The following is a 26419-nucleotide window of genomic DNA, read 5'->3' on the forward strand; positions in this document are numbered from 1 at the left end:
ATTCTCTCTCTCTCTCTGTCTCTCTTTTTCTCCTACTATCCCTCTTTCTTCCTCCTTCCTTCTTTTGCCCTTAACCATTTGAGTGTAAGTCATTTATTGAGTATTCAACAATACTACAACTTATGTCTGTTTTTTTCCCTCCAGTAGTTCTTATAGGTTAGGGAAACAAAGATTAAACACCACATTTCCTTAGCCCTGACATTTATGGAGTTTTGCCACAAGGTTTTTTATAGGTGTCTGCCTATTGATCAATTGTTCAGTTTATATGTACTATATGGGAGAGGCGGTATGGAGTTTTTTCCCTGTGAAAAATTAACATGGGATTTTCCGTATCCTTTTAGAAGGTAAATTTTAGTGAAACAATTTGTAAACATTTTTAAGAATATTAAAAATACACATGACCGTGGAGGAGGTGATATGATTTAAAATACTTCATCAAGATTCAGTCTTACATTTTATCCTGCATATATTTTCTGTTGTGTTCTGGCAAGATTATGGGAAACAGAGATTAGAAAAGTATTGTACATTCAAGAGTTTAATCATATTTTACACAAATCAATCTCCTTAGTAAGTCGAATTCCAAACCTCCTCTCCGAAAATTTAATTATATATTAAAAGTTGTAGATGTTACCTAGGGATATTTAATATTCAGTTTCACTGCAAGTATTTACATATTTAAAAATGATGCTATTTGAATATTCATGGATCACATATATAAGTACAAGTCACATGTGGATACGCTGCATTTGATTAATGCCTTCTGAATAAATAACAGTTCTTTACTGCTTCAACTTGATAAGCATTGCCAATTGATACTTCTATTGTTCACAGGAGAAAAGTATAGATCTGCACTCTACTCCACTCTTGTCATATTAGAGCAATTGTGATTAAAGAGATGCTGGATAAAATAACTATTCTTTTAGCTAAAGTTTTCTAGAATGTTAGAAGAATAAGCACCTTGTTAATCCCTTAAATTTCTGAAGACTTCTTATAAAAGAGGATGAACAGAGTAAGAAAGAAATCATGTTTTTGTTTTTTATCATGGCATATTTAGATGGAAATACCTGGTAAATGCTATAATTACAATTTTACTGTATATTTTGATAATTATGAAATATTTTAGGATAAGTCATAAAATAAAGTTTAACCACCCACCCGTACCTAAAGGTGGATCTGTAATAAATGTTTTCCTCTAGATTCAGGACACTCTTCTTACTAAGGAGGACATGCATTGGCTCTATTTGCTTCTACTTTTTTTTTGTTTATGAAATCTAGTGCTTACTCTGTAGGCAATTACTCAGCGATGAGGTGGTTGTTTGACACATAATAACTCAGCAAATGACAGTCACTTTCGTATTTACTTTTGTTACAAGAGAAATGATCCTTACAAAGAAAACAGTTTTTTTTTTTGTAACAATGAAAACACTTTAATGGCTCATTTTGCCTCATCGATTTAGATGTCACCTTTTCCTGGAAGCCTTTCATCCTCTGCAAAGACTACAGTAGGTGTACCTCCTTTAGAGGACCCTCTGTTTGTTCTTATGTTTTAGATCACAGCAAATGGCTCTGGCTGAAAGGGTGTTAATTTAGAAGAGATGCTAATAGAATTGTGGAGAACTGGAGAACCAGATTTATGGTTTATCCAGAGAAAATTTAGTCAGAAATTGGGAAAGCAGAAAAGAAAAAGTGTGATACTTCTACAAGGACTGAAGTTTCACAATCAATATAGGTTACTGGTTCTAAGAAAGCCCCCGGTGTCAAGTAGAAAGCTAGAGTGAGAAACAAACCCTACCACGTGGAACGGAGGGTTAGAGTCAGTGTTTCCAGGGCAGCGGGATAGGAACACAGAGGACAGAAGCAGTCAGAATCTAATCCATCTTCCTTGTAGCCGTTGCCGTGTTATAAGTGAATGTGTGTGACCAGTCTGCTGCTAACAATGTTATAAGAGTTATTGCAAATACAATAAAAATTAATAATCTTATATGCATGGTATACTTTGTACAAATCTTATGAGTGGCTGGCCCAGAAAAAACACAATTGGGAAGCAAAATAAGTCTTAAAATTGGCAGGTTTGACATGTGATTCTGTGGAGTACTGTATGAAATTAGAATATCACCTTATTTGATTAGTATCTCCTAATACTGCACTTTCCAATATTTGAGTGTTCTCTACAGGCTACAGTTTTTATAAGTAATTTAACAGAAAAAAAATACAAAGATATGAATGTTGTTGTGTTTAACATACATTCAGTAACTAATACTTGAACTGGCAAAGACAATTTTGATCATATCTGCAAAATAAAAATATTCATAATTAAACAAAGGAAATGAGCTTATAAAAAACAACATGTACCCTAACACCCAGCTTGAATGTCCTTTCCCATACACTCCTAACCAGTCCACCAAGGTCAAAGCAAACTGAAACAGATTGATCTATGCCTGGAATATTTGTCATGAAACAAAGATGAAGACTCTCAAATGGGGCAATTAACGCTTTCCGTGATTTAAATTTTTCTTTTACTTTTGGTAACTTCTAAGTATGAAATAAGACCTCATCTTTCAATTTTTGAATAATCTTGTTTTGGCATTTACTTTATGGTTTTTTATCTCATGACACATCACAATATTTTACAGATTAGAAACTGAAAACCATGAGATTAGCTAGTTTGAGGTAGATCTTCATAGATCATGAATTGCAGAGTTGAGATTTTAATTCACGTCCATCACACTCTAAAGTGTCTTCCTATTGGATCGTACCAAAGAAATCTGCAGATGGTAGAACAATTCCTTTCAGAGAATCACAAAAATTTTATGTGTGCCTTGTTTCCATGTGTTTTAAAATAGTTTAATAAAATTTTCAGTTTTTTCTTAAAGCGGAGCAAGAAGTACTCTGACTCATCTGATATCATTTTCTATAGTATTTTTATACTAACTTTATTTTTTTATTTTTATTTTTTTTTAATTTTTTGTTTATTGTAGTAACATTGGTTTATAACATTGTAAAAGTTTCAGGTGTACATCATTGTACTTCTATTTCTGTATAGATTACATCATGTTCACCACCAAAATACTAATTACAACCCATCACCACACACATGTACCGAATTATCCCTTTCACCCTCCTCCCTTCCCCCTTCCCCTCTGGTAACCACCAATCCAATCTCTGTCCCTATGTGTTTGTTTATTGTTGTTATTATCTACTACTTAATGAAGGAAATCATACGGTATTTGACCTTCTCCCTCTCACTTATTTCACTTTGCATTATACCCTCAATGTCCATCCATGTTGTCACAAATGACTGGATTTCATCGTTTCTTATGGCCGAGTAGTATTCCATTGTGTATATATACCACAGCTTCTTTATCCATTCGTCCCTTGATGGGCACTTAGGTTGCTTCCAAGTCTTGGCTATTGTGAATAACGCTGCAATGAACACAGGGGTGCATGTACCTTTGCAAATTGGTGTTTTCAAGTTCTTTGGATAAATACCCAACAGTGGAATAGCTGGATCATAAGGTAGTTCTATCCTTGATTTTTTGAGGAATCTCCGTACTGTTTTCCATAGTGGCTGCACCAGTTTGCACTCCCACCAGCAGTGTATGAGAGTTCCCTTCTCTCCACATCCTCTACACATGTTGTTTCCTGTCTTGTTAATTATAGCCATTCTGACGGGCGTGAGGTGATATCTCATTGTAGTTTTGATTTGCATTTCCCTGATAGTTAGTGATTTTGAACATCTTTTCATGTGTCTATTGGCCATCTGTATATCTTCTTTGGAGAAATGTCTGTTCAGGTCTTTTGCCCATTTTTTAATTGTGTTGTTAGTTTTTTTGTTGTTGAGATGCATGAGTTCTTTATATATTTTGGAGATTAAGCCCTTATCAGATGTACGGTTTGCAAATATCTTCTCCCAATTGTTAGGTTGTCTTTTCGTTTTGTTGATGGTTTCCTTTGCTGTGCAGAAGCTTTTTAGTTTGATGGAGTCCCATTTGTTTATTTTTTCTATTGTTTCTCTTGCCTGGTGAGACGTGGTGTTTGAAAAGATGTTGCTAAGACCGATGTCGAAGCGCGTACTGCCTATGTTTTCTTCTAGAAGTTTCATAGTTTCAGGTCTTACATTCAAGTCTTTAATCTATTTAGAGTTAATTTTTGTGTATGGTGTAAGGTAAGGGTCTACTTTCATTTCTTTGCATGTGGCTATCCAGTTTTCCCAACACCATTTGTTGAAGAGACTTTCTTTTCCCCATTGTATGTTCTTGGCTTTTTTGTCAAAGATTAGCTGTCCATAGACGTGTGGGTTTATTTCTGGGCTTTCGATTCTATTCCATTGATCTGTGTGTCTGTTTTTGTGCCAGTACCATGCTGTTTTGGTTACTATAGCTTTGTAATATGTTTTGAAATCAGGGAGTGTGATACCTCCAGCTTTGTTCTTTTTTCTCAGGATTCCTTTAGCTATTCGGGGTCTTTTGTTGTTCCATATAAATTTTAGGATTCTTTGTTCTATTTCTGTGAAAAATGTTGTTGGAACTTTGATAGGGATTGCATTGAATCTATAGATGGCTTTAGGAAGTATGGACATCTTAACTATGTTAATTCTTCCAATCCAAGAGCACGGAATATCTTTCCATTTCTTTGTGTCTTCTTCAATTTCTTTCAGAAATGTTTTATAGTTTTGGGTGTACAGATCTTTCACCTCTTTGGTTAAGTTTATTCCTAGGTATTTTATTCTTTTTGTTGCAATTGTAAATGGGATGGTATTCTTAATTTCTCTTTCTGCTACTTCGTTGTTAGTGTACAGAAATGCAACTGATTTTTGTATGTTGATTTTGTATCCTGCAACTTTACCATATTCGTTTATTACTTCTAAAAGTTTTCTGGTGGATTCTTTAGGGTTTTCTATATATAAAATCATGTCATCTGCAAATATTGAGAATTTCACTTCTTCCTTTCCAATTTGGATCCCTTTTATTTCTTTCTCTTGCCTGATTGCTCTGGCGGGGACTTCCAATACTATGTTAAATAGGAGTGGTGACAGTGGGCATCCTTGTCTGGTTCCTGTTCTTAGAGGGATCTTTTCTGACCACAACGGTATGAAACTAGAAATCAACTATAGGAAGAAAATCAGAAAAGCCACAAATACATGGAGATTAAACAAAATGCTACTGAACAACGACTGGGTTAACGAAGAAATCAAAGAAGAAATCAAAAAATACCTGGAGACAAATGAAAATGAAAATATGACATGCCAGAATTTATGGGATACAGCAAAAGCAGTTCTAAGAGGGAAGTTTATAGCGATACAGGCCTATCTCAACAAACAAGAAAAATCTCAAATAAACAATCTAACAATGCACCTAAAGGAATTGGAAAAAGAAGAACAAACAAAGCCCAAAATCAGTAGAAGAAGGGAAATAATAAAAATCAGAGCAGAAATAAATGAAATAGAGACCAAAAAAACAATAGAAAAAATTAATAAAACCAAGAGCTAGTTCTTTGAAAAGATCAACAAAATTGACAAACCTTTAGCTAGATTCACCAAGAAAAAAAGAGAGAAGGCACAAATAAGTAAAATCAGAAATGAAAGAGGAGAGGTTACAACAGACACCTCAGAAATACAAAAGATTATAAGAGAATACTATGAAAAGCTATATGCCAACCAGTTCGACAATCTGGAAGAAATGGATAAATTCTTAGAATCATACAACCTTCCAAAACTGGATCAAGAAGAAGTAGAGAATTTGAATAGACCAATCACCAGTAAGGAGATCGAAACAGTAATCACAAACCTCCCCAAAAATAAAAGTCCAGGACCAGACGGCTTCCCTGGTGAATTCTACCAAACATTCAAAGAAGACTTAATACCAATCCTTCTCAAACTCTTCCAAAAAATTGAGGAGGGGGGGAAGCTCCCTAACTCATTCTACGAAGCTGACATTACCCTGATACCAAAACCAGACAAGGACAACACACACAAAAAAAGAAAATTACAGGCCAATATCTCTTATGAACATCGATGCGAAAATCCTCAACAAAATACTAGCAAATCGCATACAACAATACATTAAAAAGACTATACACCATGATCAAGTGGGATTTCTTCCAGGTATGCAGGGATGGTTTAACATTCGCAAATCAATCAACGTAATACACCACATTAATAAAATGAAGAACAAGAATCACATGATCATCTCAATAGATGCAGAGAAAGCATTTGCCAAGATACAGCATCCATTTATGATAAAAACTCTGAATAAAATGGGTATAGAAGGAAAGTACCTCAACATAATAAAGACCATATATGAGAAACCCACAGCTAATATCATTCTCAATGGTGAAAAACTATACTAACTTTAAAAAAAAATTCTTACCCACATCTAGTTTAATAGCTTTTTATTTTGTCATATTTATCAATCTTTCAGAAACAGCCAAACTATTTTCCATAGAAATAGCAATTTGCATTATTTTTATACTCATATTTCATTGGTCTATACAAAACTTCTTTTAAGTATAACAACACCCACAATTGAAAAAATAGCTTCGTGACCAAAACAGCTGATTCCTAGTAAGCAAAACACTCAAATGTTGGGAGAAGGAATCTAGCTTACCATTGAATGGTTTAATAAACTAGTCAGTGTCAGGCAGTAGGTCTTACCTCACAACTGAAAGCATTCATTAATCCAGAATAGAATCCTATTTAGAAAGCTTCCATTATATAGCAAAAATTGGAGGTTTATTTTGCATGCCACATGATGACAAAATTCCATAAATTTCAATGACATTTGGACAAGACTACAAGCTCATTCATGTGTTTCCCTACCATATCAGAGCCCATATTAGAAGCTGAGTGAATATCTGTCGAATGGAGAGTCCAGTGGTTGGATGTACAACGTATAACTTCCAATCTAGGAATGATTCATCCCTCTGTTCAACAAATAATTGTTGAACACTTACCTAAGACAGGCATATTTACAGACATTGAGAATAAAGTTACAATCAAAGTAGAAAAAGCCTTCATGAGCCTTACACTGTACAGCACATGATAGACAATACACAAGATAAATTGGTAAAATATAAGAAAGTAAAATATATTAGATAGCAATGAACTGTCTATAAACTGTGCAGTGACAAGTGCAAAAAATTGCTAATTTTTGTACTCTCGCACACTTGGGTGTGCAACTTAGAATATGATGCCCTGGAAACTAGGTATATTAGAAGGTGATAGTGGATGGCTCGTGTGATAGGTACACTTCTAACCACCTTCTGAATGGAACACTCAGAAGTTTTCTTGGTATTTATGCACTCTAAAACGTTCACAGTTACATCAAACTTTTTTTTAATCTGATACTTCAAGGGTGACTGTTTGTCATTTAACATTCTTGCAGTCAGTACCAAACATGAAGTTCGGTCAGCAATAGCATGTTAATGAGACTATCTGTAGCTCTCATACTCAACTCTTCAGAGATTGTTTAAAATATTTCCAAGTGCACTTTATAGGGAAACTCTTCAAATCTCATAGGAAAGACTGATATATACCTTTTTCATTTTTGATCTTCAATATTATTAATTTTTTCATTGCCATTTTCAAGCATTTTGTTTAAAACTATCTTAATGTGTGTCTTACTGATTAATTAGATTTCCCACATCCCCCTCCCCTTCTGTGTAAAACCTTGATCCTTTCATTAGAGTTGCTTTTGGTTTAATAATTAGTTTTATTATTTTCCTGCTATGTTTTTAATCATTTAATAAGAAAAAGAAACAAGTCTAAGGAAATAGCATTGTGTAAATCGTGACGGAGCTGTTGGGATGAATATGGAAGGATAAAAATGATGAAGGTGGAAAGACTAAAAATTGTTTTGGTTGAAAGGATTCTTAAAGGTGAGGTAATCCACATATTTTCATTGTGATTCAATCTCCTTTACAAAAACAAATGCTCATTGAGATACAGTTATCCAAATTCTTTCCTAAGGAAAGTAATGGAATTTATAAATATATAGCTTTAGTTGTTTTTGTTGTTGTTGTTTCTTCATATTGATCAAAATTATTTGCTGATTAAATATAAATTAGTTAATTTTGAGATTAAGAATGAGTTTAAAAAGTCTTCTGCAACTAACTTTCTTTAGCTTCCCCAACGCCCTGCCCTACTATATTTCTTCCATCACATTGGAAAGCCAGTTTTAAGGCTGTAGAATTCTTTAATCTTTTTATACCAATGTATCTCTCCTGGTGCTGGATTTTAGAAACCAACTTTTTTTTATAATGGGCAAGAATCCCAGCTTCAATCATCTGTTCAAAACTCTCTGAGTTAATCATAGGTTTGTATGCCTACATGTAAATTTGAGGGTGAAGTAGCATTTTCCTAAAGAAAAGGAAACAGAACCCATCTTTGAGTTTACAGATTGATTTTGAGAAAAGTAACAGTTTTAACATGTGTCTATTCAATATTAATAGTACATCATCTTGTTTTCTGTTCCTTGCCAGCTGTTTAGAGCAGTACTTCTCAAGCATCTTGGTCTCAGGACTCCTTTGCATTATATACACTTATGTTCATTTTGTTAGGAATTAAAACTATGGAATTTAAAACATATTAATGGATTAATTCATTTAAAAATAACATTAATAACCCATTGTATTTTAACATATTTAACGTGTTTTATGGAAACACGAACAATATTTTCCAAAACAAAAAGAAGAATTGCATTGTTTTGAATTTTTATAGATCTTTGATTTCTTCTCTCTGTTCCTGAATTCAGTCTGTTGGGAGACCACATGTCAGCTAGGCAGCCTCGGAACAACTCCACTGTACATTTTGAGAACTGCTATTTTAAAGATTGATTCGTAAGGATCTTGGACATTTCTCACATGACTTCTTAGGAATATTAGAATTTTTTTTAATGTGATTGTGAATGTCATTCTGTTTAATCCCAGTATGTTTTCTGAGAGGTTATGACAGGCTGCTGGAAAGGTAGTTAAATGACGTGTTTTATTATTGTTTCTTCTGGTTTTTATTTTTGCCTTAAATTCTCCTTTTCTGATACTGACAATACAACTCTCTTTGTCTTTATATGCGCATAGCATATTTGATGCAATTGCTGATCTATTTGGTTTAGATTTATCATATATTTATTAGTTTATACCTTAAACCTATTTATGTTCTTTTTTCTCTCTGTTCTTGACTTCTTCCTGATTAATTAATAAACATAGTATTAATATTTCCCCTTTGTTAGCATTTGGTGAGGTATCCCTTTACTTTTAGTGACATCTCCAGAAATTATAATATTATTCTTGATACTATAAAGATGATTATAATATCATCTTTTTCTGTTATCTCAAGAGACATCCCCCCATTCCTGTGAATCTAGATTAATCTCTACTTATTTATTGACATTTTAGCCACCATTTTGAACTCAGCAATAAGTGTGCAGGGGAAAGTGATACTAAACAGGGCTCACAAATCTTAATGTCTTTATCCCTCTCTCACCTATGGTGATATTATCATATATTTTAACTCCCCATCTATTTAAGCACAACAGGTGAAAATTTTTATTGTATACAGTCAATATTTATTTATATTTATTACACATATGCTTCCCCAGCTTTTTAAATTTTCTTTCTTTCCTGTTTCTCTGATCTGCCATCTAGGAATGATTTTTCTCCTGCATGAATAGCATCATTATCATGCTGGTTCATGTAGGTCTATTAGTCTCTTTTCTTAGGTCTCGTCCTTTAACCTCTGTGTATTTCAGTGTGTTTATATTGTTCTGAACTGCCTTTCAGTTCCCTAACTCTCTCTTAGGCTCCCTCTAATCACCTTTTAAATTCATTCATTGAATTCTTAATTGCAGTTGTATTTTTTCAATTCTGTGACATTTGTTTATTTTATTTTTATAGTTTCTGCTTCTTTGCTTACATTCACCATCTTATATTTAATTTTCCTGAACATATTGTGCATAATAATATTCAAATTTGTATTTGACAATTTTATTATCTTTATCTTCCCTTGGTGTCTCTCTGCTGTTCGACTATGTGTTCACGTTTTTGGAGAAAGCCCTGTGTTTCTATAGATCTGGTCATTTAGATGGAGAGATGGATATTGTTTATGAAAAGTCATGTAGATAACTCAAAACTCTGGCTTTTGTTTCCCCATTGAGGGTTTAATTTTGCTTCAGGCTGTCAGCGAGGCTGGAGGCAAAATCAATCATAGATCAACCTAATTTAAATTAATTGTAACTGGGCTTTGATTCCTGTGATGAGTGGTCTATTTCTGATGAATGCATGCTCTTAGTGTTTGCTCATAATGGTTTTATCCCAAAACTGATAGTTTTACCCTCCTTTCCACTACCTTTAAATGCAGCGTTTGTTTCTCCATTTCCCCTTCCCTAAGGCTTAAACATTTCACATTCATCCTTCACTGGAAGGGAAAAGTGATACCAAATGAGACTCACAGTTCTGGTTTTTCCTACTTTTCAGGACCTTAGCTGCACAAGTCCTTACTAGCTTGAAGCAATCTGATGACTTCAAGCACACGTTAACCATTTGTCAGCATCATGACACCAGGCTTCATCCCAGGAATGTAGAGCTGGAGACACTTCACTCCCATCCTCACAAGGCAGAAGCTAAACAAACGCACATTAATGACTTTTGTTGAACCCGTCAGACAACCTAGGCCACAGAGAATGGTGAGTACACAGGGAAACCTGAGCTTTTACTTACTTGTGGTAGATGCCACCTGATAATGCATAAGCCATAAAGTTTAATCTTCTAGAAGAGTTTTAGAAATTGCTCAAGTGTAACCACAATGAGATCGTGAAGCTCCTGGAATCCACAGTCATAGAGAAGTTGCCACCACTTGCAGGCTTTTCTTTAAGGATATCCACCTGGCTCTCCAAAGGAGGATTAATTGAGGAGAAACCAGAGAGAGCCTCCCTCCCCCTGTGTGTTGCTGGCTGGTGGAAAAATAGCCCCTGCTGAAATCCATGTTTATATCTCACTTATGGAACAAAACATTTATTCCACTGAGGAAAATTCCCATTGCAGCTGTTGGAAGACCAGGGAAGCCAGCACAGACACTGCCCAGACACATTTTTCTTATATCCCTGAGGTAACTAAGGCTTTAATCTTCAAGGGGAACAACTCCTAAACTGCAGCCTGAAGACACTGGTGGACATCCACTACAGCTGGAGAAAGAGAAGAAAGGGAAGTCCAAAAAACGAAACACGATCCCTGGAAGAGGTGAAGAAAAATTGGTGAAAGCTACACCCTCAAGTCAGGTCCATAGCCTGAGGCTTGAGATGATCCCAGAAGATCAGAACATCATAGAATGCTCCCTCATGACCCTTACCCTCCACCACCATCCCAACAAGTCCCAAGGAAAAACTGATAGTGGAAAAGAGTTAAGAAAGCTGCAAGAGAGAGACACTTTTAGGGAAGCAGTACCAAGAGGAGATCAAAATCCAATCATGGTGGGGCCAGCCCGTGGCTTAGCGATTGAGTGCGTGCACTGCTCCGCTACTGGCAGCCCAGGTTCGAGCACCAACACACCGCATCTTTGGCCATGCTGAGGCTGCGTCCCACATACAGCAACTAGAAGGATGTGTAACTATGACCTACAACTATCTGCTGGGGCTTTGGGGAAAAAAAGGAGGAGGATTGGCAATAGATGTTAGCTCAGAGCCAGTCTTCCTCAGCAAAAGGAGGAGGATTGGCATGGATGTTAGCTCAGGGCTGATCTTCCTCAGGAAAAAAAAAAAACAGTCATAGAGACAACAACAAAGTATTACTCTTGGAAATTGAAGTCTCCGGCTGCCATAGCAACATAGCAAGCATAGTAACAACAAACTTGACACACAATCTGATTCCTCAATAAGATTCACACAAATCCTCATACTCAGGCCAAAGAGGAGGAAATGGTGCTCTTCTCAAAATGTTAAGAAAATGTCCCTCGGTGTCTACTGTCTGATACAACATGTCCCACTTTCAATAATTACCAAGCATGCCGAAGTCAAGAAAAAGCATTCTGAAGAAACAAATCAATTATGAGAACCAGACACACATATCACACAGATATCAGAACTTCAAGGCAAAGAATTTTGTTCTTTTGTTCTTTTCTATTCATCTTGAAAATCATTACATAGTCCTCTTGAGTGTTCATCACTGCAATGTATATTAGGTTTGAAATGAATCTCCCCCAAATTTTCTCATTGTTTGATATCTACACATTCATACTATCATTTATGAATGAGGCTAAAAACGGAGAAGCAATTAGTTCCAGCATTATCTCTGAGAGAAGTATTGTATCATAGCCCAGAGTATAAAGTAAATACACATAAACATACTCATATAGATACACAATTGAATAAATAAATAAATGGGAGTCAAGAGACGTAAGTTTATTATAGAAGAATTCCAAAAGATATATGTAGATACACCACCTCCCTTCCTTTCAGTGTGGCTGGACATCATGACTCAACTCCAAATAATAGCTTATGGAAGGAAAAAATAGTAACTTAAGAGTGGAGAAACTTGGAAAACACTGCTTTAACCAAGTAATCAATATTATTATCACCAGTGACGAGTCATAGTGGTATCGTATACCCCATTATGACGAGAAGGCTCCTCAGTCTGCACTATTCTTCTCAAAAACCTATAATTCAAGTCTAGTCATGAGGAAAGTATGAGACAAACCTAATTTGAGGGACATTCGGCAAACGTGGCCAGAGCTCTTCAAGACTGCCAAGGTCATGGGAAATAAGAGAAGACTGAGAAACACCTACAAACCAAAGGAAACCAGGGAGACACGACAACCAAATGGATTTGCTATCCTGGATTGGATCCTGGAGCAGAAAAAAACTCACTAGTAGAAAACTGGTGAAATTCAAATAAAGTCTGGAGTTTAGTTAATAGTATTGAACCAATGTCAGTTTCCTAGTTTTGACAAGTGTATCACGGAAATACAAGCTGTAACAACAGGAGAAATGCAGTGAGGAGTGCTGTGGTCTGCATGTGTCCCCCTAAAATTCATGTGTTGAAATCCCAGCCCCCAAAGGTGATGGTATTAGGAAGTGGGGTCTTGGGGAGATGCTTAGTTGTGAGGGTGAAGCCCTCATGAATGGGGTTAATGCTTTTCTAAGAGACCACACAGAGCTCCCTATCTCCTTCCACCATGGGAGGACACAGTGAGAAGGCACCATCTAGGAATCAAGAAGCAAGCCCTCACCAGCCACCACACTGAATCTGCCAGCACCATGATCTTGGACTTTTCAGCCTCGAGAGCTGTGAGAAATAAATTTCTGTTGTTTATAAGGTACCTAGTCTATGGTATTTTGTTATAGCAGCCCAGACAGAGGTTATATGGAAACTCTCTGTCCTATCTTTTACAGCTTTTTGTAAATCTAAATTTATTTAAAAATAACAGTTTATTAAAAATTATCTGCATCTTCTAATTGTTCTTATGGAATAATTGAAAACAACTTGAATCACCATTGCTTGGCTCAGTCCCATTTTTAGAGGGTTTTTAATGCCAGCCTGGTAGTTTGAATTTTATGTTTGTGAACATCCAAACAATAATAAGACATGATCCATGCAGTTCTTTGAGAATACTCTTGCTGGAGTTTTATATAAAAAATAACTTTGGAAACCAGGCATTTTTTGAGGGTATTATTATGATATGGTACTTCTAAATATGAATTAATAACAGGCTAGAAAATGGTAGTGGTGACGGAAGTGGAAAAGGGTAGATGGATAGAGTTTGAGAAGGAAACATGACTAGGACTTTGTGACATAATCTTCTGATAATTAAGATTATCTGATCATTAATATAATTCTTTATGTTTCTAATAATTAACAGAAATTAACAGAAAGCAGGGCTTTCTGGTAATTAACATAATTTCAGTTATTTTATCACTATGGAACAAATAAAATTAATACATTAAAGTTACTTTCACCTTAGTATAGATTATCTGTCTGCCACCTGAAGCAGCTAGGACACTAATCAAAATATTGCATTCTATGCTTAAATAACAAGAGAAGAATATTACTAGAACCAGGCCCTAAAATCAAGTGGTATCCCACATAAGATGGAGGTCAAGTACCTCTTTTTGTTGTTGCTCTTTGTGGTAGTGGTGGTGGTGTGGTTGTTTAGGAATTATTTTCTTTTTTTTCTCTTTATTTTTCTCTTACTTTCATGTAGTACTGAAATTACTAATTACAATTACATGATATATTCCCTAATTTTTGTTTTAGAATAAGACCATTGATTTCAAGTCATTCATAAACTGGGATTGAGACGAGAAAAGCATACATGGTAAAGGCTTAACTCACATATTTGAGGGATTAATGGAAGAATGAATAAATGCTGGGAGAATTCGAAATTAGAAAACAATTCTTATTAAATAGAGATAAAAAAATAATGCTTCCAGGAGAGTAATTAATTAAAATTCCAAAGACATAGCGTGCAATTAGAATCACATGGTGACATGTAGGAAAAATAAATTTAAATAATTTCAATTTTTTTACCTGCATTTCCCTCAGTAGAGATTGATAAAGACAAGTAAAACATAGGAAAGACAATAAGAAATTTAGAAAAAATCAAAAAACAAATTGAAGATATTTTAATACAGTTTTCCTTCAACGTCATCATGATACTTCTTACTGAACAATGGGTATTGAATCTGTTTTTGTAATTTTATATATTGGTCCATGACATCTTCTGCTTATTTTTTTCATTATTAAAAGAAAATAAATAGTCAGATGAACAAGATGTCCTTAAGCATATTTCCCAAAATCATTTCCCCTATATTTGATATTGTAAAATATACTGCACTTGAAGGCAACAGTTAGATCTCTTCATTCCAGTAATTTTGAAACATGATTTCTTTCCTTACTTGCGTATAGTACATATGCTTGATGTACCTAGTATAATGCACACCTGGGCAAAATGAGCTACATCCTCAATGATAAACTGTTCCTTAAAGCTGTACGGTTTCTATTTTCTCAAGACATTTCCAAAAAGCTATTCAGAAAAAAAAGAAAATCCATGTACCTACTAAGACACAATAAAAAAAACTTTGTTCTCAGAAAACTGAAGAGTGTCAAGGGGGAGTTTTGGGTTTCAAAAGTGTTCTTTGCCGTCCTGGAATAAATGGAGACATTTTCTTTAATAGGTTATTAATTCTTAGGTTATCTTGGAAGCTGGAATCACTGCCATAAAAAGGTATTATGGTAAACAATATTTTTTTTTTCAGTCTTTCAAGAAATAAATGTTCAGGTACTGACATTTCAGAAATGCCTCTCCAAAAGTGAATTAATTAAATGTTTCTCCAGCTATGGTTCTGAGAAACGACAGCAATGCTTTTTGGTTATTTAGGTTAATGGCGGTTCTGTGTTTGCAGCAAGGCTCCTTTTAGGACAAATAAAATATCTACTCCCCTAGGTCTCCCAATGCAGCTGTTTCAATAGATGGAGAGATAGAACACCTGGTGGCTATAACAGAATCAGGTATGCAAGTGTATGTCTAAACATCAGCTTAAAAAGAACGCTCCATAGATTCTTTAGAAATTATGTTTTCAAAGCAATGGATAAAATGAAGACAAATAAGGTTTTATCTGATTCTATAATATATAACAGATACAAAAAAAACAGGAAAAGCTTTCAAAAGTGTGCTTTATGATTTTAGCTTATATTGAAATAAATCCCATAAAGTAAAGTCTAAAACAAGACGCAAATATTCTCTTAGTCCTTTTGGGCTGCTATAACAAAATACCATAGACTGGGTGGCTTATAAACAACAGAATTTATTTCTCACAGTTCTGGAGAGCCAGTGTTGTGAAAGTACAGGAAAACACATGGGATATGAAAAGTAATGTACCATGTTGTAATCAATGGGAACTGATGGAAAAGACTTAAAGGCTACAAATTAATCTGAGACTTCAGTGCCCAAAGGCTTTAACATCAACTAGCCCGGCTTAAAATAATTCTAAGTATTATATTGTTAGGCTTTGAAAGCCTTAGTGTTAAAAGTAAGCATTAGTTAAGATATTTGGTCCTGGTAAGGAATTTTTAATAAACAGCATAGCATATGGAAGACATGGACATCTTTGATTCTGTGTAATAAACTTAGAATAGGTCAGCCGTAAATGTTTATTCTGAGGCAGAAACTACTGATTATAAAATATTTACCCAACTTAACTGATACTATGTTGATATTAGATACAGTAACAAATAAAATGATTCACTCTTTCACTGCTTCTAGGACATGTGATAGAGTTTAAAGATTGCTATATGTTTTCCTTCAATTCCCTTAACAATTCCTGCAACCCACCTTCTCTTACATTGAACATCCTTTTAATGTCTTTAATTTGTTCAAAGATTTAAATTACTGTTTACATTGGTAACAATTATGAAACTAAGTTGCCAACGCTGAAACTGGAATTCTTGCCATCATTTAATTTGTGTGCGGGGCCAGCCCCATGTCTTAGCTGTTAAGTGTGCGTGCTCCACTACTGGCAGTCCTGATTCGGATCCCAGGGCGCACCGACGCACCAGTTGTCCGGCCATGCTAAGGCCGCGTCCCACATACAGCAACTAGAAGGATGTGCAACTATGACATACGACTATCTACTGGGGCTTTGGGGAGAAAAAGGGAAAGAAAGGAGGAGGATTGGCAATAGATGTTAGCTCAGGGCCGGTCTTCCTCAGCAAAAAGAGGAAGATTGGCATTGGCATGGATGTTAGCTCAGGGCTCATCTTCCTAAAAAAAAAATTAAAAAAAAAACTTTAATTTGTGTGCAAGGGTATTTCCCTATGTGTGTGTGTGTGCGCGTGTATGCGTGCGTGTGTATTAAGAATTCAGAGGGTGAATAGTGGAAGTGTGGGATATTGAATTGTTGTAAGTGCCTCTGATGGCTTTTCATTTCCATCCATCCTACCAAGAAAAGAGGTTGCCTCTCTCGCGCTTTTTGAGAGGAATTGTCTCCATACAGTGAAAATTATGTCAACCAGTTGTGTGACCTTAAATGTTTATTCAAGTCCTCTCTATAATTTATTTCAATTTAAAATTCTGTGTGTTAAAAAAATGAATCAAAGATCTCAGAAATATAGTTTTGAGAAGTATGAGATACACATACAGAATGGACTAGTTAACTAAGTTAGTTAGACAATAAAGTAGTTTGATCCACATCTAATAGGATTTTTTATAATAAAAAGGAGGCTCAGATGTGCTGGCTTTTTCTTGGGAGGGCCTTTGAAGCATTATCTTGAAATGTCACATAGAAAGATGATGTGTGTGCATGTGCTCACTTATTCCTAGTATGTTTGTATTCTATATAAACTAAAACAACAGCAAGAAAGATTTTTAAAAATTTGCATAGCTTTGGCAGACTGCCACTGTTCCTAGTCTGAATTCAAATTAGTCCCTTGCTGAAATTTAATCTAGAATGAAAGAGTCATGGTTTTCTTTTAAATACAGCTGTCGCTGATGTTTACAAACTTGCAGAACAAACTCAATCAATGCAAAAACACACACTATTGCTATTATTGTTTCAAATGAATATCAAACTATAATAGACAAATCTGAGGCTGTAAACTGATATTCTACTTTTTCATAAAATGCATACATAAGTCATTCAACATATATGTTATTAAGATACAGTTTTCTGGAATCATAAATAATTAAACATTGCCTTCTATGATGAATTAAATCAACCTAAATCATTTTTAAAAACAATAAAAAGAGATAGAAATCTATTTTGAAGATGGAGAAATTCAAAATTTGAAAATTATATGTCTCAACATCACTTAATCTATACCAACCACCTTTTACTACATCTGAAATAATTTTACACTATTAGTAGTGTTTGTTTATCTGATTAATTCACTTTATAAAATTTGATTAAAATAGTTTTTAAAAGTAATTTGCCTATAAATCATTTATAATCATTTTGAACATTATAAAATGTTGCTTGATGGAAATTTTTTTTCTAAATTTTGTTATAAATTTCCTGATATGTCAAATTTTGAGTATTTGATGTACTTATTTATTATTACATAATTCAGTTCAGCTTCTGTATTAGTCAGGGTTCTTTAGAGAAATAGACTCAATAGGATGCATAAGGAATTAGCTTACATGATATTGGAGTCTTGGTGAGTCCAAAATCTGATGGGGTTGGCTGGCAGGCTGGAAACTGGAAATTGTTGCAGTTAGGGTTCAAAGATAGAACCAGGAGGAAGGGATGTTGCAGATGAAGTCTGAAGGCAGTCTGTGGAGAATCCCCCCTTGCTTGGGGTAGATTAGGCATTTATTCTACTCAGGCCTTCAGCTGATTGGATGAGGTCCACCTACATTATAGAGACCAATCCGCTTTAAACAAAGTCCACCAATTTAAATGTAAATCTCACCCAAAAACACCCTAACAGAGACATCCAGAATAATACTTGACCAAATACCCTGGCACTGCGGTCCAGATAAGTTGACACATGAAGTTAACCATCACAAGTCCACCTCTTGTCAATTTGGCACCCATGTGTAATTCCTTAAAGCATCCCTAATCTCCAAATAAAGGCAATAACAAGGTCATACTTTTCCTAACATGATACAACTATCCTGTATAAAGCCAAAAACATACTAACTCTTTTCCCAGAAGAGGATGCAAGGTCCTTGGATGACGTTTACTTTTCTCCTTAATATCCTGTACTTACATACCATGACGTAAAGTTAACAATACTTATATAGTGTAATATCAAGTCAACATATCTTATGTTACATGAAAAGAGAATAAGAGAGGGAGACAAACAAGATATTTTTTTAATATCCTGTGTGTGTGTGTATATGTATGTGTACTAAATATCTTGTTTAGATAGATAGAGATGAACAGACACACACAAACATATTCATAACAAAATAAGGAGGAAATACTCATGACAACTAAAGTCTTTGTTTCAGTAACTGGTCACGTGATCATAGCTAGCATTTATAACTGTCTCCTTCCTCTATTCATTTTGTATTGTCTTTGCCTTCAGTTAGCACCTCTGCTGATTATAGTTCTTTACCTAATGGAGTGACTCAAATTCCTGAAGAATCAGGGCCATTAGTAGTCCTGCCTGGATTGGGATGTCATTGTTTTCCATTGACTTTAATCACAGGTCCTGGTAATACTAGCAGATGCCCTTGGGGGTCTCCTGTATTCCAGACACACTCTCCCTTTCTTCCATTGTGAAGTAGCAGTCCAATTTCTCCTTGGTAGTCAGGAGCAATCATCCCCGCTGGCACAGTAAGTCCTTTCTTTGCCTGTTGATTTAGAGGCATGAGCCCAAAGTGGCCAAGGCGGTAGTCTTAACTTCCAGTTCCATGGAATCCTTGTTGATTTGTGTCTTCTGGTGGAGGCATCCCTCCCATTGGAACTAAGTCCTCCAGGCCAGCAGAGCATAAGGACTGGGGACAGAAAGCAAAATTTTGCTAGTGGGTAACAGTATAATTTTGCTGTTATGAGGGGTAATAGTGAGCAGTGCCACTCCCATTTCCACTGATTTTCTGACCTGTAAATCCCGGCTTCTGCTGAGATGGCTGAGATGCCATGAGGCCCGCCCAGGATCTCTTTATCCAATAATTTTCCAGCCATACCCTTGGTATTCTTTCCAGAGTATGCTTTCTGATTTTTTTGCAACATGGATAGCCTGAGAATTTTCCAAAACTTCAAATTCTGGTCCCTTTTTTGTTTAACAATTCCTTCAATTTATCTCTCTCTTCTCACATTTTACTATCATTATTAAGAGGAGACCAGACACAGCTTCCTATGCTCTTTAGACCACATAAATTCAAATTGTTTTACTACCCAACACATGTGTTGTTAGTGTTGCCAAGCAGATTCTGACCTCTAGCGACCCTCTGTACAGCAGAGGAGAACCCTGCCTGGTCTTTTTGCACCGTCCTCTCGCCTTCTGGTGCTATGTCAGACAATGCTCCACTGCTATTCATAGGGTTTTCAGGGCCAAGTTTTTCAAAAGTGGGGAAATTCAGAAAAAGTTCAGAAGGGACTTCTTCCTACTTTGTCTTAGTCTGGAAGCTCTACTGAAACCTATCCACCATGGGTGACCCTGCTGGTATTTGAAATACTGGTGGCATAGCTTTTAGCATCATATGAACACACAGCTGCTACAGTATGTCAACTGACAGACGGTGTGGTTCCCTGACCAGGAAACAAACCCAGGCCTTGTGATGAGAGCACTGAATCTTAACCACTAGACTACCAGGGCTGGCTACCTAACACATAACGTCTAAAAATTGGAATACAGTTCAAACTCTATGAATGATTTGAATACAACTCAGACTCTATGAATGAAGAAGTTTGATCAATTGCCAATATTATAAGAAATGTCACAATTTTAAGAACATCTTTATGAATTCTTTCAGAACTGAAGTGTTCTTAGAAACTAATGATTACTTTTTCCATGAATCATGGCCAATTTAGGATAATCAAATGACTTAATGTGTATTGGATGCAGTTAAGTGAAGATATATATTTTATATATTATAAATAAATATATTCATATAGAGTATCTTTGGGGATTAGGAAGCAAAGTAATTCTCTAGGCTGAACACAGTTATTTTATTTTATGTCTTCCTGAAAATAGATGCAAAAACTAACATTTTACTCACACTAAACCTCTCTAATCTTCCATAAGTGCCTGGTGTTAAAGTACGCTTAATCTGTTTAACCTGTATATGTGCTAAGCAAAACTAAACTACGGTTATCAGTAAATGTTATCCTAGAAAACATTAAGCAGCATAAGCTATAAGGACTTTTGCTGCAGTTGCCAATAAGCAAAACCTTTAGACTTTTCCATAAAGGCTAAAAATTGTAATAAGAAAATGAGTAAACAAAGCTGGGGCTCCACTGTTCCTATTAGAATGCTGTTGCATAGGAAAGAGCATAGTGGGATTCTAAGCTGTGTCCACTTCTGAGATTGCACAATGCTTGACACATCTGGTGAAGTGGTTAACCTGGATTAAGTAAAGGCATTTGTACATTGGTAGAAGAGAGAAACTGAACAAGACCAAAGGGATTCATTTTATCTTCCAGCTCAGACCAGAGTCCTGTGGCTGAGTTTAAATTAGATTTATATTGCTGTGGGAAGAAATTAATACAAATTTAGTGGCTTAAAACAAAATAAATTTATTGTGGTGCAGTTCTCTATGTCAGAAGTCTTACATGGGTCTCACTGGGCTAAAATCAAGGTATGAATAGAGCTGCAATTTTTCTCTGGAGGCTCTAGAGGAATTCTTGTTTCCTGTTTATTAAAGTTGTTGTCAGAATTCAGTTCTTTGCAGGTATAGTACCTACATCGCTGTTTAGTTTCTGGTTATCAGCTGAAGGCTATTCCCAGCTTTTAGAGGTTTCCCTCATTTCTTGCCTCAAGGCCTCCTTCCATCATCTTCAAAGTCATTAATAGTGGGTTAAAACTAGAAATAAATTACAAGGAGAAAACTTAAAAATTCACAAATATGTGGAGATTAAGCAACATACTACCGAACAATCAACGAGTCCAGAAGAAATCAAAAGAAAAATAAAAAAATATCTTGAGTCAAATGAAAATACAACATATCAAAATATATTAGATGCAGCAAAAGCAGTTCTAAAAGGGATGTTCATAGATAAATGCCTACATTAAGAAACAAGAAAGATTTCCAATAAAAAGCCTAACTTTACACCTCAAGGAACTAGACAAAGAAGAACAAATTAAACCCAAAGTTATTAGATGGAAGGAAATAATGAAAATCAGGACAAAAATAAGTGAAATAGAGACTAAAAAGACAATAGAAAAGATCAATGAATCCAACAGCTGGTTTTTTGAAAACGTAAACAAAATAGACAAACTTCTAGCTAGACTCACAAGGAAAAAAAGAGAGAAGACTCAAATTAAATAAGAAATGAAAGAGGAGATGTTATAAATGATACCACAGAAATACAAAAGATCATAAGAGACTACTATGAGCAATTATATGCCAACAAAACGGACAACCTAGAAGAAATGGATACAGTCTGAAAAACATACAACCTACAAAGACTGAATCATGAAGAAAGAGAAAATCTGAATAGAAAAATTACTAGTAAGGAGATTGAATCAGTAATCAAAAACCTCCAAACAAACAAAAGTCCAGGACTAGATGGCTTCACTGGTGAAATTCTACCAAACATGTAAAGAACTAACACCAGTCTTTCTAAAAATCTTTCAAAAAATAGAAGAGGAGGGAATATATTGAAAATCATTTTATGAGGCCAGCATTACCCTGATACCAAAACAAGACAAGGACACTGCAAGAAAAGAAAATTACAAGCCAATATCTCTGATGAACATAGATGCAAAAATCCTTAACAAAATATTAACACACCAAAACAATACATTAAAAAGATCATGCTCTATGATTAAGTGAAATTTATCTCTGGTTTGCAGGAATGGTTCAACATCCACAAATCAATCAATGTTGTACACCACATTCACAAAACGAAGAGTATAAGTCATGATCATCTCAAGTGATACAGAAAAAGCGTTTGACAAAATTCAATATCCATTTATGATAAAAACTCTCAGCAAAGTGAATATAGAGATAATGTACCTCAACATAATAAAGGCCATATAAGACTCATACTCAAAGGTGACAGTTAACATCATACTCAAAGGTGAAAAACTAAAAGCTTTTTCTCTAAAATCAGAAATAAGACAAGGATGCCCACTCTCACCACTTTTTATTCAATATAGTACTGGAAGTCCTAACCAGAGCAATTAGGCAAGAAAAAGAAATAAAAAGCATGCAAACTGGAAAGGAAGAAACAAAGCTGTCTCTATTTGTACTGACATGATATTATATACAGAAAACCCTAAAGACTCCACTGAAAAACTATTAGAAATAATAAATCAGTTCAATAAAGTTGCAGGATACAAAATCAACATATAAAAATCTTTTTCCTTTATAACAAACTATCAGAAGGAGAAATTAAGAAAACAATCCCATTTACAATTCCATCAAAAAGAATAAAATACCTAGGAATAAATTTAACCAAGAGGTGAAAGACCTGTACTCTGGAAACTGTAAGATGTAGATGAAAGACATTGAAGAAGACACAAATAAGTGGAAACATATTCTGTGCTCATGGATTAGAAGAATTAATACTGTTAAAATGTCCATTCTACCCAAAGCAATCTACAAATTCACTGCAATCTCCATCAAGATTCCAATGGCATTTTTCACAGAAATAGAAGAAAATAATCCTAAAATTAGGATGGAACCACAAAAGACCCAAATAGCCAAAGCAATCTTGAAAGAAAAAAACAAAACTAGAGGCATATATCTCCTGATTTCAAACTATATTACAAAACTATAGTAATCAAAACAGTATGATTATCGACATAAAAACAGACACATAGATCAATGGAACAGAATAGAGACCACAGAGATAAACCCAAACATATATGGTCAATTAATTTACAACAAAGGAGCCAGCGATATACAATAGGAAAAGGATAGTGTCTTCAATAAATTGTGTTGGGATAACTGGACAGCCACATGCAAAGAAATGAAACTGGACCACTATCTTACACCATACACAAAAATCAAATCAAAATGGACTAAAGACTTGAACATAGACCTGAGACCATAAAACTCTTAAAAGAAAACATATAGTGTAAGCTCCTTGATATGGTCTTGGTGATGAGCTTTTGGATTTGACACCAAAAGTAAAGGCTACTAAAGCAAAAATCAATAAATATTTCCTGTACAGCAAAGGAAGCCATCAATAAAATGAAACGCAACTTACAGAATGGGAGAAAATATTTGCAAATCATGTATCTGATAGAGGTTGATATCCAAAATATATAAAGAACTCTCAAAACTCAACAGAAAACAAATGATCCCATTAAAAATTGGGCAGAGGATCTGAATAGACATTTTTCCCAAAAAGACATCCAAATGGCCAACAGTTACATGAAAAGGTAGTCAACATCATTAATCATCAGGCAAATCAAAATCACAATGAGATATCACCTCACACCTGTCAGAATGGCTATTATAAAAAAGACAAGAAATAACAAGTATTGGTGAAGATGTGGAGAAAAGGGAACACTTCTACACTATTGGTGGGAATGGAAAAAAAAAAGAATTAAGTTATGAATGTTTCTTTAAGAACTTTCTATATTTTAAGAAAATGGAAGTATTAGAAGGGTAAATATTTAACATAGTATCTATTTCAAACCACTGTCGTGGGTTTCATAGAAATGGTGGTTTTCAAGGAAACTACTAGAACAATGTTATCTGCTCACTTGTGTCCCTATAAAATTCATATGTTGAAGCCTAACCCCAGTGCTTCAGAATAAGACTGTATTTGGAGATAAACCCTTTAGAGAGGTTAGTGAATTAAAATAAAGCAATTAGAGTGGGCCCTAATCCAATCTGACTAGTGTTCTTACAAGAAGATGAAATTTGGACAAAATGAGAGAAACTAGTTCTTATGGATTGAATGTTTGTGTCCTCCAAAACTGATATGTTGAAGCCCTAACCCCAAATATGATGGCATTGGGAGATGGGGTCTTTGGGAGGTAATTAGAGTTAGATTGGCCATGAGGGTGGAGTTCTGGTCCTATGGGATTAGTGCCCTTATAAAAAGAGATACCAGTGCTCCCTTAGGTAGCACATACACCAAAATTGGAATAATACAGAGAAGATTAGTAGGGTCACTGTGCAAGGGCAACAGGCAAATTCATGAGGTATTCAAAAAAAAAAAAAAGAAGAGACAGCGGAGTACTTGCTCTCTCTCTTTCTTCAGCTTGCGAGGACACAAGGAGACAACTGCCTGCAAGCAAACGAGAGCTCCCAGCAGGAACCAAATGAGCCAGCCCCTTGATCTTGGACTTCTAGCCTCCAGAACTATGACAAAATAAAGTTCTGTTGTGTAAGCCACCCAGTCTGTGGTATTGTGTTACGGTAGCCCTAGCAAACTAATGCAAACAACATTTGTTATTGTATTATTATCACAATGTTTAATTCAAAGAAGAGATGGAGAAAATGAGTAATTCATAGAGAAGGGAAATGGGAAGCAAACAAGTGAAAAATCTATTTCAAATAACGTATTAGTTTTGACTTCATTACAAAGGCAAAAAATGATTTTTCTAGAAAGAAAAAGTAACATGGCAAATTGAAACTACCACATAAAAAGAGGAGAGATAAAACCTGATGCTGGTTATTAACATGACATAATTTTAGCAAAAATTATTTTTATTTTAGAAAATCACTGCCTAATTCTTTGTCGGGAAAACAATTTCACTTATTGTTTAAAAATTGATCAAAATGGGTATTTTAAAATGGTCATAGAAAGCATAAAATGATTCTATTTCATATCTTCATGTTTTCATAAGAGAAAAATCACAGAACAATGATATAAATGCCATCTTCTCATTTTGTAAAATTTTCTTTAAATTAAAATAGGGAGAAAATCTACTAAGAAAAAAGAATATAGCTATATTCTCAGTAATGGAAAAAATATACAGTGTTAGTATCAATGAAGAAGAGAAAGCACGCAGAAGGAAATACAGCTTAAACAGAAAACATGAGTGATTACACGTCTGGAAATTTGAAACATATTTTAACAACAGCATTTAAGTATAGAACATAAGGTACATGAAACATATAAATTTCGCATGTACTTACTTGTGTTATAAATTTACATTAGATTTGCTTTGTCTTTTTATATATAATTTAGAGTCTTGAATTTTATATTAATAAAATTGAGTTTTCAAACATGCTCTAAATAGTCATATATCAAATTGTATAAAATGGACTTAAATTTTCTACAAAAATATGAGCAAGATGGAATTTTAGAAATTAAATTTTCTGAAAGACCTAATAAATGCAATAGACTTGCATAATAAGATATTAATAAACACCAGTCAATGCATGGGATAAAAATTGAATAAATAAAATTGTACCTTAAATTAAATTGTCCATAAAAATCTAAACATTGGGCTCTGTGTGTATGATCCACTTAAAACAAATTGCACAGAGGAGCACCTTTTGTCTTTTGATTTAAGTTTTATGTATTTAAATGTTTATAATCAGCAATGTCCACCTTCATAACACCTAAAATTGTGGACTCACAACACTTTCTCTAAGAACTGATTAACAAATAAAAGTAAGGTAGCTATTTAGTAATCTTCAATGTAAAAGGAGGGTTTATATTCAAACACCAGAACAAATTGTAAACAGTTACATCTACTTAAATATTTTGAGAACTCATAATTTACCAATTGAAAAGACAACATACATTGCCATTGGCCCTGACTAGAGTGGTCTAAAATAAATCTTATTTGCTACTCTTTTTTTCATGTTTATCATAACCAGTACTATATATGAGAGGTGAATAAAATTACTAATCCATGA

The 26419-nt window shown here is 34.7% G+C and overlaps 1 non-coding gene across 1 annotated transcript; it reads left to right on the top strand.

Moving 5' to 3' along the window:
• The first annotated feature begins 24658 nt into the window (after positions 1–24658).
• On the top strand, positions 24659–24765 carry LOC131406709 (U6 spliceosomal RNA). The gene has a single exon (XR_009220331.1). It is a non-coding gene; the product is annotated as a U6 spliceosomal RNA (small nuclear RNA).
• Positions 24766–26419: the final 1654 nt, after the last annotated feature.

Source organism: Diceros bicornis, chromosome 5 (assembly GCF_020826845.1).
Source record: "Diceros bicornis minor isolate mBicDic1 chromosome 5, mDicBic1.mat.cur, whole genome shotgun sequence".
NCBI classification, from domain to species: Eukaryota; Metazoa; Chordata; class Mammalia; order Perissodactyla; family Rhinocerotidae; genus Diceros; species Diceros bicornis.